The sequence below is a fragment of the Ovis aries genome, chromosome 19 (assembly GCF_016772045.2).
Source record: "Ovis aries strain OAR_USU_Benz2616 breed Rambouillet chromosome 19, ARS-UI_Ramb_v3.0, whole genome shotgun sequence".
NCBI lineage: Eukaryota > Metazoa > Chordata > Mammalia > Artiodactyla > Bovidae > Ovis > Ovis aries.
In genome coordinates this window covers 17,145,596-17,159,229 of record NC_056072.1, presented here as the reverse complement: position 1 = coordinate 17,159,229, position 13,634 = coordinate 17,145,596, and the positions used below count along the sequence as shown (strand labels likewise).

Below are 13,634 nucleotides of genomic sequence, written 5' to 3'. Positions count from 1 at the left end.
TAGTTGCATTCTTTTGCATGTGGATATTCTGTCTTCCAGACACCATTTATGGTGAAGAGAGATTATCGTTTCCTCATTGTGTATTTTTTTAATGAATGAAATTTTAATTACTTGCATTTTTATTTTATATTTTAGTTATATGCAAATCAAAGAGCCACTTTTAGTTTCTTTTACAACTACCATAATTTACAGAAAAATTTAACACCAAAATGCCGTTGTATAAATTTACATTTAAAGTTAAATTCAAACTTAAGCAGATTTGTATAGTTAAACTTTTTAAGAAAAATTATTCCATCAGAATCATCAGCTTTAGAAAAACTGATTTATATTTTGATATGATTTACTAGAAATTTATTCCTTGTATCCCTTTTCTCCTTGGTAACCATAAGTTTTTTGTTCATGAGTCTTTTTATGTTTTGTAGATAAGTTTGCTATTTTTGAAATTCCACGTGTAAGTGATACCATAAAGTTTTGTCTTTGTCTGACTTAGTATGATAATCTCTAGCTCCATCCGTTTTGCTGCAAATGGCAGTATTTCATTTGTTTTCATAGCTGGGTGATATTCCAATATATATATACTGTATCTTTATCCATTTACCTGTTTACGGACATTTAAGTTGCTTATGTGCTGTCATAGCCTATAAAATATTCTTAACAGCCCTAGTAACAGAGAGGCTTCTCAAAATTAAAGACTATCCAAAAAAAGTCCTGATTCATAGCTTTTGCTGAATTTCTCCCCATTATAAATTCTTAATATCGTTGCTGAAAATTAGTGTGCCATATATGTATGCATTTATTTCTGGGCTCTCTAGTCTGTTCCACTGATATATATGTCTTTTTATGACAACACTGTACTGTAATTTTGTAATATAGTTTGAAGTCAGGAAATATGATGCTTCAGATTTCTTTTTCTTTCTCAAGATTGCTTTGGCTCTTCAGTAAAAAAATGCCTTTGGAATTTTGATAGGGGTTGCATTGAATCTGTTGGTCACTTTGAAGAGTATGTACACTTAGCAGTATTTCAGTTGATGAGCATGAGCTATCTTTTCGTTTGTGTCTTCAGTTTCTTTCATCAGTGTTTTATGGTTTTCATTGTACAGATCTTTCACGTGGTTGAATTCATTCCAAATTATTTTATCCTTTTTGATGTTTTTGTAAATTCGATAGTTTCTTAATTTCTCTTTCCTGTAGTTCGTTGTTAGTGTATAAAACAATTGATGTTTTAAATGTTGATTTTTGTATTATATGACTTTGCTGAATTTGTTTATTCTAAACAATTTAGGTGGAATTTCTAGGGTTTTCTAGATGTAACACCATCATCTGCAAAGAGATGGTTTTACTTCTTTTCTTTCTTTTTTTTGCCAGCCAGTGGTCTGTTTTATTGACAGCTGGATGCTCAAGCCTTAACTGCATACTTCCGGAGGGGGTACAGCCGCTCCTTCCGCTGCTGCTTCTTGGCCTTCAGGGTCTTTTCATGCTTGTTGAGCCGGCGGCGCATGGCACGTGTTTTCTTGGGCCGCAGATCCAGAGGCTTGTACTTCTTGCCCTTATAGAATTTCCTGAGGTTCTCTTTCTGAGTCTGGTTAATGACGGTCAGTACACGGGCAATGGATTTACGAACCACTCGGATCTTCGAGTTTGGAAGCCGCGCCACCTGTCAGTTTGGCCACCCGCAGCTGGGACAGCTCCACCTTCAGGTCTTCCAGCTGTTTTAGCAGCTCCTCCTTCCTCTTGCCGCGAAGGTCTTGAGCCTTAATCTTGGCCATGGCTGTAGAGTCTGCCTCCGCTGCCTTCTTGGAGGGAAAGAGGAAGGGGCGAGGCTGACCTCGGCAACTACTGCCGGGTGGCGGCGGGCGTGGTCAATAGAGCGGCCTACTTCTTTTCTGATTTGGATGCCTTTTCTTTTTTCTTGCCTAGTTGCTCTGGTTAGGACTTACACTAGTCAATAAAAGTGATAAGAATGGAAATTTTTGTCTTGTTCCTTATCTTAAATAGCTTTTAGCTTTAGCTTTTCTCTATTGAGTATGATGTTAACTGTGGGTTTGTCATACATGGCCTTTATTATGTTGAGGTACATTCCATTTGTACCAAATCTGTTGAGAAGTTTGGTTTTTTGTTGTTGTTTTCTACTTTTTCTGCATCTATTGAGATCATACAGTTTTTATTCTTCATTTTGTTAACGTGAATCATGTTAATTTGGGTGGTGTCTGGCTTTGGTATCAGGGCAAAATGAGTTTTGAAGGTTCCCTCTTTTGAAAGTTTTTTCTTTTTTTGTTCTGCTTTAATGCTTTTGCATTAGAGTGAGATTGAGAAGTGCGATGATAAATTCAGAGTGGATGACAGATACAGGAATTGGGAGTTCTAGGAAGGGACAAAATAATGGCTAAAATTATCTCTCCCCACCCCCAGAGGGGGTAGGGGATAAATCAGAAGATTGGGATTACTATATACATACTACTACATATAAAATAGTTAACTAACAAGGACCTACTGTATAGCAAGATGACTCGACTCGGTGCTCTGTAATCCTGTATGGGAAAAGAATCTTAAAAAGAGTGGCTATATGTATATGAATAACTGATTAACTTTGCTGTACACCTGAAATTAACACAACATTGTAAATCACCTCTTTTCCAGTTAAAATTTTAGAAAACAATGATCTTTCCCCCAAAACAAAACTACAATCCACGCACTCTTTTTTTAAAGACTCTACCTTTTGGCAGTGCATGCTGAAATATTTGTGAACAAAATGATGTTACTGGTGTTTCCTTTAGAATGAAGGAGAAGGGAAAGATGAAACAAGATTGACTGTGAGTTGGTAATTGTTGAAATGATATACATAAGTGAAGTTCCTTGTAAAATTTTACTTTTTATTACTTGTCTGAAACTTTTCACAATAAAAAAGTTTAAAGGTTAAAGTAAACGTATCAACTTGGCTGTTTTAAGCCTTGTTAAAGAAGGTTAGTAACATACTCAAATGTTTTGGTTTCTCCCCATTGGTGCTACTTGACTTTTGAGCTCAGTTCCTCTTGTGACTATTACATGATGTTTCCAATCAGTGTAAAAACAGGAGTGACTATACAGATATATAATGACTTTGAACTAAAAAAAACTTTAATATTTTTTAAAAGTCTTTATAGAATTCAGGAAACTCTTCCTGACAGGAATTGTACAGGATTGAGGAAGCAAGTGGGTAAATTAATAGTATATTCAGTATACAGATTTCATTTTACAAGATGGGTGAATTTCTGAAAGGGTACATTACAAATAGCACATCAATGCCAGAGAGTGAAGATTTCTCTAAGAAAATTAATAGAATATTTGACTAAGAGTGCGAATTATTCTGTGACTGTTAGCAAGTCTTAACGTTAGTAGACTTGGGGAGTTACTAACAAAACTGTAGATTTCTCTCTTCCACTAAATACTATTGCCTTGGAAGCAGGAAAGTGGCTCCTATTTGTCTTCCTTTTGACCTCTATTTGCTTCTTTAATATTGTAACTCTGCATACCAATGTGCTAAGTGATTGGGTAGTTCAAATTTTTCTGTAGGATATAGTAGAAAAACCCGATCTACCTTTTTGGCCCAATTTCTTGCTAAGTTCTACTAGTGTTATTTTACTTCATTCTCAAAGTAGTGTTATAGGGTGGTCTCAAATGAACAATCAATCAGTGATTGCACGAGTAGTAATAAGGTGAGTCAACTCTGTATGGTTCCAGGATTTTTTTCATTATACTACTTTACTTAAGGAAGGCTCCACCAATATAATCCGCCCTTTCCTCTCCTCCTGACTTTCCGTATTGCTGTCCATCTGTAATTTTCCCCTTTTTCCTGTAGGATTGTTTGCCTAAAATTGGATAGAGGAAATGGATGAGGTTTTATTGGACTTTGTCCCCTACTAGACAGATTGTAAATTCTGACTTCCTTGATATTTACCAGGGTATTTACCATTCAGTCAATTACAGGCTTCCTTTATCCCAGACTGCCTGCAGTGCAGGAAAGAGTGTAGATCAGAGGCTGTGAATCCCTGGAATTTTTACCTTGAGTTTTGTCTCTGCATTTTTCTGAAGGAAAGGTTCATAAGCTTGATAAGATTCTCACAGAAATATGTGATTACGCCTCAAAAAGGTTAATAACTATAAACATCCTAGGATTTATTCCTAAGAGAAAAACTTGACTCGGTTGATTTCTTCTTCAGCCTGAAAAAAGGCCCCCCTTTGACCTGTTGGGCCAGGCAGCAAACTGTTACAGAGCCTTCCTGTGGACATATTCAGTACTTGTTTTCTTATAAAGAATCTGGAAGTTCTTGTATTTTTGAAAATTCAAATAATTTTGCTACTAGAGATCAAAACCTGCTTGTATCAGATTGACATAGATGCACACTCAGTTTTGCTTGGAAACCAGTTTTTTCCCAAAGAAAATACCTTCTGCAAAGGGAGTAAAGAAAGGAAATCATTAATAATAAGGCTAGAAGTCAGCTAAGACTTCTTAAAGGAATTGAATTTCTGTAGAATAAGGAATGGTGTCAAACAGCTTCCAGACATCTTTAAAACTTATTCGACTTGTAAATTAGGATTTGTTTTTCATTGTAATAGACTGATAGCCAAAGAAACATTCATTGTAGGTCCCCCTCGAAACAGACAAATATTGTTTCCTTTTAACAGTTCAGTAATGCACAGTTGGTAGGAATTTAATGAATATGTATGCTCACATAATGGCCAAGAAGTATTCTGCTAGAAAAACAGTAACAAGGTAGATATACCTCAGGTGAATTTTTAAATATTAATGCTAAGGCAAATGGAGATCCTGCCGCATGGATTTGCTTCTTGTTTTCATATACATATAGGGGAAGAGTTGGACTTTAAAACGTGAAACACAAACTTGAGTCTTAGTGGATTCTTAGGAAACTAAATTCATTGATGAGCCATGCATTGTGTGATTTTTTTTTTTTTTTTCCCTGCTTTAACCAGGGGCTTTATGGTGGTTTGGCCCAAGAGGTCAAAGGACAGCACCTTCTTAGGGAGCTGCTTTGTTTCCCGTTTTTTTTTGGGGGGGGTCACACTTAGTAAATATCATCTGATATATTTATCAGAGTATAAATTGTTTAGCCCCAATTGCAAAAGATCTAATGTTTGCTGTTTGTTTTACTGTATTTTCCTAAATGGCAATTAAAATTTTTGCACTTTTCTTTGAGGCTAAAACTCTGAGATCAAGGTGTTGGCAGGAGTGGTTTCTCCTGAGGCCTCTCTCCTTGGCTTGCAGTTGGTCACTCTCTCGCCTCTTCGTGGGGTTATTCGTCAGTGTGTACACGTTCCTGGTGTGTCTCAGTGTATCCAAATTTTCTCTTATAGGACACCAGTCATACTGAATTAGGGCACATCCTAATGGCCTCATTTTTTAGGCTGTTTTTTAATTGAGACTAAATTGACATATTTCAGGTGTACAAAATGATGCAGCCTAACATGCTGCAGTCCATGGGGTCACAAAGAGCCAGACACAACTTGGCGACTGAACAACAAAAAAGCATAATGCTTTCAAAATGATTTGAATACAAAGTCTTGTTAACACATCTCACCTTAAATAGTTCTTCCTCTGATGAGAACTTTTAAGATCTCTTAACAACTTTCAAAGTTGCAGTACAGTATTAACTAGTCACCATACTATAGATTATACCCCCATGGCTCATTTATTTTATAAATGCAAGTTTCTACTTTTGATGCCCCTATAGCCATTTCTTCCACCCCTAAAATTTTTGCAGTTTTAAAAAATGGTGCCCAACAAATTTGGGAACCACTACTCTTTAAGTAGGGGTGGTCTACAAGAGATTTATCAAAGTCTGGGGCATAGGATTTCTTATTTGTTTTAGTTTTCATATTGGTTATCAAGCACTAGAAAAGGATATGTACAGTATTCAAAACCAGTAGCATTGAATATTTAGGAATATTTTACTTAGGAAAAAATAAGTTTGTAAATAGAAGATGTTTTAACAAAAAGGAAAAGTGGAGGGTAAAACCTAAGATGCTTCATGTTCTCCACTTGATTCAGTGCTGGAATTCTGGGCTTTGCTTAGGGTCAGACTCTGATAGTACCGAAAAACTGGCAGAGGCGATTGAAAGAGATGGTAAAATACTTCAGGAATTTCAACAGAGCTTATGGTTGTGATTATATTTTGCATAAGAATTTGGAGCAATTTACTAAACTCTTTGTATTCATTTAAAAGTAGTGCTTTGACTGTGCCCTGGGGCTAATTTAAGTATTCCTAAATGAAGGGCCTTCCTGGTGGCTCGGTGGTAAAGAATCTGCTTGCAATGTCGGAGACCCCAGTTCGATCCCCAGGTCCAGAAGATCCCCTGGAGAAGGAAATGGCAACCCACTCCACTATTCTTTCCTGGGAAATCCCATGGACAGAGGAGCCTGGCGGGCTGCAGGCTATGGAACTGGAAGAGTCAGCCATGACTTAAGGACTGAACCCCCACCATCATTCAGTAAAGAATCTGCCTGCAATGCAGGAAACTTGGGAAGATTGTCTGGAGAAGGAAATGGCAGCCCACTCCAGTGTTCTCGCCTGGAGAATCCCATGGACAGAGGAGCCTGGTGGGTGAATCATGCTGTCACAAGAGTCTAAACCACCACCACTCATTAATGAATGAGAATTTTGGCCCCAGTATAACTGAAGTGTTTATTGAAACTGGTTTATCAAGGTTTTAATTTTTATTTCTTTATATTTTGGCCACACTGCACTGCCTGCAAGATCTTAGTTCCCCAGCCAGGAATTGAACCCAGGCTCTCAGCAGTGAAGGCACGGGAGTCCTACCCATTGAACCACCAGGGAACTCCCTGTATCAAGGTTTTAAATTATTTTTCATATTAAGATTTCCAGAGAATAGTTTTACAGTTCATAAGTTAAATATTTTTTATGTTTTGCAGATACATAACATTTCTGAGCCTCATAAAAAATTACTAGCTAGTTGGTCCAGAGATGTTCAGCTTCTTCTAGGGAAATAATGTACTTATTTTTCCAGAGCTTTCATTCTACTCAGTAACCTACTGTATAAGTAAATATAGGCTAGTTTCTTGCTTAGACACACACAAAAAAACCACTGGATACGTCCCTGTTTAACTTTACTGTTATCAATACAGTTTATGGCGGGTAGTTTGGTAATAGAATGTTTAATGCTATATATTTGCATTGACAGTGATTTGGGCCTCTTTTCCACTAACTGAATCATCAGATATCTCTGCTTTGTGGTTCATGTAGGAATCAGCTATCTACATCCCACCTGTTTCTTTTCTTTGACACTCACCATTGTTAGTACTGTGACCCTTACCATTATTGGTAAGTTATTTTTTTGACTGTAAAGTATGTCTTCATTGAGTCGGTGAGCTTTTTTAACCCTAAGTTTGTCATCATTCTAAGGTTCTCGTACTCCTTAAGAAACGGCTCATTAAGAACAGCTGGCCAACACCTCAGATATGAGCCATTGCTACTGTGATAATAAAGAGAAGGATAATCAGTCCTCCTCTTTTTAATGCTCTGGTTTCACTTATTTTTACTTATTGGTGTATAACATATACTTACAGAAATACTATGTCACAGACTGGCTTGTGTGTCTGCTTGTGCTTAACTCTGCTACAAGGAGAAACTTGCATTCCCAAGAACACAAGAAATCTTATCGTCAACAAACTCAAATCAAAAAATAATTGTATACAGGGACTTAACTTCCCTGGGCTTCTGCTGTAGGGGACTTGGTCCACGGGGGTTGCGTAGCAGCGGCACACCAAGATCCCACATGCCCTGTGATGCAGCCAAAAAAGTTTTTATAAAATGAATCATAAGTGACAAAAGCTTTTTTTTTTTTTTTTAAATTTCTTTCAGTCCTTTTTTTTTTTTTTTTTTTGGCCACATGGTTTGTGGGATCCAAGTTCCCCAACCAGAGATTGAACCTGTGTGCCCTCCAGTGGAGGCAGAATCCTACCACCAGGGAATTCCCAGTAATTTTTTTCTTAGGGAAAAAAAAAAAAAAAGACATTTTTTCATAGCCATGTGTGTATTAACATTACTCAGCAAATCAGTTGATGGGTTACATTAAGCTTTTTATCCATTTTCACTTTTGCAGTGAAATGATGGTCTTTCCATATCACTGCCACCTGTCATCATATGCTAACCACTCTCACAATATTTAAAATAAACAAGGGACAACTTTACTCAGCAGATGTAATACATACTACTTGTATTTCTGAAATTTACTTTAAAATAATAGTGTAGAAGAGGAGAGGTTATAAATAAGATTGACTGTGAGTTGGATGTTCATTAAAGCTTGGTAGGATCTGTATCAGTTCAGTACAGGGTTTTCTGTGGTTTTATATTTGTTTGAAATTTCTCATAATAAAGTTTTTTTAAGGTGCAAAAAAAACACAAGCATATCAGACAAGTAGTGTGAACAAAATTTTGAAAGAAAAGGAAAAAACAAGGTTAATATCTAATTACCAAAGGCAATCTTTTATTCAGGCAGAGTCTGAACTAACCCCATAGATATTAGGTAGCCATTTTAAGTTTTAATAGTAGAATGATAATGACCATAATTAGGCCCTAGAAGGATTAGCATTATGGGAAAATGAAGAGTTGAGAACCCAGAGGCCATGAGAGTAGTTCATTGCCACCTTGAATCGTGTTACTGAATGGATGGAAGACAATTCGTGAACTATTTCAAAGGAGAAAGAATCGCTGTTCATCTAGGCTCTCAGGTGCCAGTGCCAGCACAGCGACAGGGAGGGATGTTCTGCCTCATTTGGCACCCACTCCAGTGCTCTTGCCTGGAGGATCCCAGGGACGGGGAGCCTGGAGGGCTGCAGTCCATGGGGTCGCGAAGAATCGCACATGTCAAGCGACTTCACTTTGGCTTTTCACTTTCATGCATTGGAGAAGGAAATGGCAACCCACTCCAGTGTTCTTGCCTGGAGAATCCCAGGGACGGGGGAGTCTGGTGGGCTGCCGTCTACGGGGTCGCACAGAGTCAGACATGACTGAAGCGACTTAGCAGCAGCAGCATGAGACAACTGTAAAAAAGTACTTTTGTTCCGTAATAGTACCTTATCTAAGTTTTACTTTGAATATCCCAGCCCAAATTTAGTGAAAAAGTAACTAAGATCTCCTACTCAGTATAAAAGAATTTCAGAGGTCATCCAGTGCACTCAACAGTATGTGAACTGTGAACTTGCAGAGGTTCAAGCTGGATTTAGAAAAGGCAGAGGAACCAGAGATCAAATTGCCAACATCCGTTGGATCATCAAAAAAGCAAGAGAGTTCCAGAAAAACATCTACTTCTGCTTTATTGACTATGCCAAAGCCTTTGACTGTGTGGATCGCAATCAACTGTGGAAAATTCTGAAAGAGATGGGCATACCAGACCACCTGACCTGCCTCTTGAGAAACCTGTATGCAGGTCAGGAAGCAAAAGTTAAAACTGGACATGGAACAACAGACTGGTTCCAAATAGGAAAAGGAGTATGTCAAGGATGTATATTGTCACCCTGCTTATTTAACTTCTATGCAGAGTACATCGTGAGAAACGCTGGGCTGGAGGAAGCACAAGCTGGAATCAAGATTTCCAGGAGAAATATCAATAACCTCAGATATGCAGATGACACCACCCTTATGGCAGAAAGTGAAGAGCCTCTTGATGAAAGTGAAAGAGGAGAGTGAAAAAGTTGGCTTAAAGCTCAACATCCAGACAACTAAGATCATGGCATCTGGTCCCATTCTTGGCAAAAAATGGGGAAACAGTGTCAGACTTTATTTTTGGGGGCTCCAAAATCACTGCAGATGGTAATTGCAGCCATGAATTAAAAGATTTGCTCCTTGAAAGAAAAGTTATGACTAACCTAGACAGCATATTAAAAGCAGACATTACTTTGCCAACAAAGGTCTGTCTAGTCAAAGCTATGGTTTTTCCAGTAGTCATGTAGAGTTGGACTGTAAAGAAAGCTGAGCATGGAAGAATTGATGCTTTTGAACTGTGGTGTTGGAAAAGCCTCTTGAGAGTCCCTTGGACAGCAAGGAGATACAACCAGTCCATCCTAAAGGAAATCAGTCCTGAATATTCACTGGAAGGATTGATGCTGAAGCTGAAGCTGATGCTGATGATCTTCAACTGATGCAAAGAGCTGACTCATTTGAAAAGACCCTGATGCTGGTAAGGATTGAGGACTGGAGGAGAAGGGGACGACAGAGAATGAGATGGTTGGATGATATTACCGACTTACTGGACATGAGTTTGAGTAAAGTCTGGGAGTTTGTAATGGGCAGAGAGGCCTTGCGTGCTGCAGTCCATGGGGTCACAGTCGGACTTGACTGAGCAACTGAACTGAACTGAGTACACTCAATCAATAGTCTTAATCACTGAATTATTGAGAATTCGTAGTTAACTTTCATTTTAGGATTTTCTCTTAGGCAGTAGAGAGTCTCTTCTAAGGAAGAGACTGTATGAAGACTGTTAGAATTGAAATTATTTTGAAACTTATGAGAAAATACAGCTTTCCCACTGCGTTTATGGGAGTGTAAAATGGCTTTAACTTTCTGGAGTGTGGTTCAGCATCACTAGTAAATATGCTTGTGCCCTTCTGGTAGTTCCACTTCTAAGAATGTCTCCAAAGGAAACGTTTATACACGTGTATACAGAAAGGCATATGTACATGCATTCAGTGCAGCATTGTGTATATTGTGGAAAATTAGCAACAGTCTAAACATCCACCTGCAGAGGATTGATTTGAATTATAGTAGATCCGCAGAATAGAATACAGTGTTGTCATTTAAGAGAAATAAATTTGTACTTATGCATATAAATGTCCAAAACTAAATGAGCCAGATAGATTAAAGAACAGTAGGGTTATCACTTTCATCTTTGGGAACTAGACTTATGTGAGAATTTCACTTCTACTTTTTATGCTTTTGTAATGTTTGTATATTTTTATAATACATTTTATATTATATAATATATTTTGTAACTTTATTTAAAATAAAGCACTTAAAATTTATGTTGTTATATTATGATATTTATCTTTTTATTTATAAGTCAATAAAGATACGGCTCTTGATCAGGAGAGGATCCCTGTTGTGCATATCAGAGTTACTAAGCTTTAAATTCCTTTACTGCCATATACTTTGGCACCTCGTCAGCCAGATAATCACAGGACATGTATGGTCACGTTCTGTTTGTGTTTTGAAGGTTCTTGCTGCCCATTGTTCATCATTCTTCATTCTTAATAGAAAATTTCATGAGACCAGTCAATGATAAGTTTTGTCTAAACAGTTTAAAAGATTTATTACAGAAGAATCTGTTTCTATGCTCCTCCGTGTCACTGCTAAACTATGGAGTGGCTTGGGTTTTCTTTCTTTGGGGGCAGGGTGGTGTTTTCACTTCAAGATGACTCATTAATTGTAGAGGCACACTTTAGGATTTTCTATTGCCTTCATGGTTGTGAAAATGAAATACTTGGCACACAGGCAAACCAAAAGAGTTTTTACTGAGTACCTACCCTTTTCTAGTTGGATAAGAGCAACATTTGTAAATAGCTCTTAACATTGTTTTTATACATAGTATAATTATATGAGTAGTTACTTCATGGTTATTGAATGAATGGATGAAGAAAACCCTGACAAATTTAGATAATATAACTCCCAAGAATCAGGAATGTTGATCTGAACTTGTTTGTCTAACGTAGAACCAGTAACAACTGGTGCTTAATTTTTTTTTAAATTTCTTTTAGGAAATTCCCTGGCAATCCAGTGATTTGGACTCCATGCTCTCACTGCAGAGGGCCTGGGTTCATTCTCTCATTGGGGAACTAAAATCCCACAAGCCGCTGAGCAGCCTCCAGAAAAAAAAAAATTTTTTTAATTCCGATGTTGGTATCTAATTTTCTTTCTGTACTCCACTACTGAGTATGTGGCTTCTTCTAAGTTAATATTTTTAAAGCTCTGGGGTTTTTTTTCATCTATTTAGAATAGTGGATTAGACCTAAACTTAAAACTCTGAATTTTTTATCAAGTAGAGAAATTTTGCTTAAACTAAGGAAAGAATAAAATTAATGCCTTATAAATGTGCGTAACCTACTATGTCAGGAATAAATAAACGTTGTTCCCGTTTCAAGGTTTGGAAATGAAAAGGTATGATTGAGAGGAGGAGGCAAACAGAGAAGTAGGAGAGGTGCTTTTCCAGTCTAATGTAGAAATGGCTCTAAAGCATGATCAGAGGCTACAGAGTAGAACAGAACCTTTAGGAAGTCTTTTGAATATAGCTCTTGAAAGAGATAAATCAAAGTTCATTGAGGGCATCATCTTTACTTGATACTTAAAAAACTAAAATTTTCCCAATTGATTATTTCTAAGGATAGAAAGAGTCTGCATCCTTGGTTAGTTTCACAGTAAATATCTGTTTACCATTGTTAAATGGGTTATAAATAAAATACTTTTTTCCTTAATGTAATCTAAAAATAATTTAAGATCGCAGTAGTTCCATTATTCACAGCCATGTGCTCTTATCCTGTCACCCTCCCCTCCCTCCCAAGTACAATGAAGTATGTCTTTGTCTCTATAGTATTACTGTTAATGAAGTTTTTCATGGGGAAAGAAATTTTTACTATGGACTGAAATAGGGGTTTTGTTTTTTGTTTTTTACTGGGTTTTAATTACCTCCTATTCTAGTAAATTTAGAGCTTTTATAGACATCAGTTTATTGTGCCAAACCCATTTGTCCCTAGATTGAGTATAAATTTAGGTAAAGGAGCCAGGGGATAAACAAGTGTTGAAGGAGAAGAGGTGGGAGAAAAGGAAAACTTTATCTTGACTCTACATTACTAAATCATGGTCTTTCGTTAGTCTCTAGTTTATCACAACACGTTTGTCTTTTCTTCTCTTCAGCCCTGCACTTCTAGATCCTTTGCCTGTATTAACTTGCTTCAGATTGTAAGCCTAACTTATACTTACACTACCCCAAGTATGTGAACTTTCCCCCAGAACTCTGAGCTCTCGAGTTTATGTCTTATTTTCCATTAATTCTTATTTATTTATTCTAATGCTTGTTTCTTATCTCTCCTAGTTTTTTTTGCATGTTTCCCACATATCCTTTGCTCACATTTTTACTGTAGGAAAGTTGAAATACACACTGTTGGAAATGAGTGAAAATAATTTTTAGCCATCTTCAGGTTATTAATAGCAGCTCCTCTCTGTTTACATATATTTAAAAGTTACAGCCGTTTAAATTCTTGTTTGCTACAAACATCAATCCATGTGCACCTCTGAGTCAGCAGAATAGGTATTCTTTCTGTTGTACAATGAGAAGATGGACTTTTAACACATTGCATTAATTGTCAGTGCCAGGATTCACAGAAACTTAGAGCATGAGGAAACCCAGTGAAGATTTTAGAGGAATTTAAGGTTCATCTATAAAATGTTATTTTTCTGAGATCACCAAATTAAATAAGTCGTAGGTTAGAACTCAAATTTCCTAACTCCTAATATACTATTTTTTCATGTTTTTTCTTGTCCCAAGATAAAAAGCTTTTATGTTGCTGTAAAACGGCAGTGTTTTTCCTCAATATCTCACTTTGGATTGGAAATGGAAGATAAGTATCTAAG

At 37.0% G+C, this 13,634-nt stretch overlaps 1 protein-coding gene and 1 pseudogene across 30 annotated transcripts in view; one reads left to right on the top strand and one right to left on the bottom strand.

Moving 5' to 3' along the window:
- Window positions 1-13,634, top strand: part of SETD5 (SET domain containing 5) — an 80,080-nt gene that overhangs the window by 17,586 nt on the left and 48,860 nt on the right. For 5 of the 30 annotated variants that reach the window (XM_060402174.1, XM_060402163.1, XM_060402178.1 and 2 more), the window contains exon 1: window positions 1-13,634. This exon is cut by the window's left edge and continues 17,586 nt beyond it. The exons of the other annotated variants lie outside the window; for them this stretch is intronic. The gene's annotated coding sequence lies outside the window, so the exon portion shown is untranslated. 30 annotated transcript variants of the gene reach the window in all.
- Window positions 1,365-1,802, bottom strand: LOC114109404 (large ribosomal subunit protein uL29-like; annotated as a pseudogene).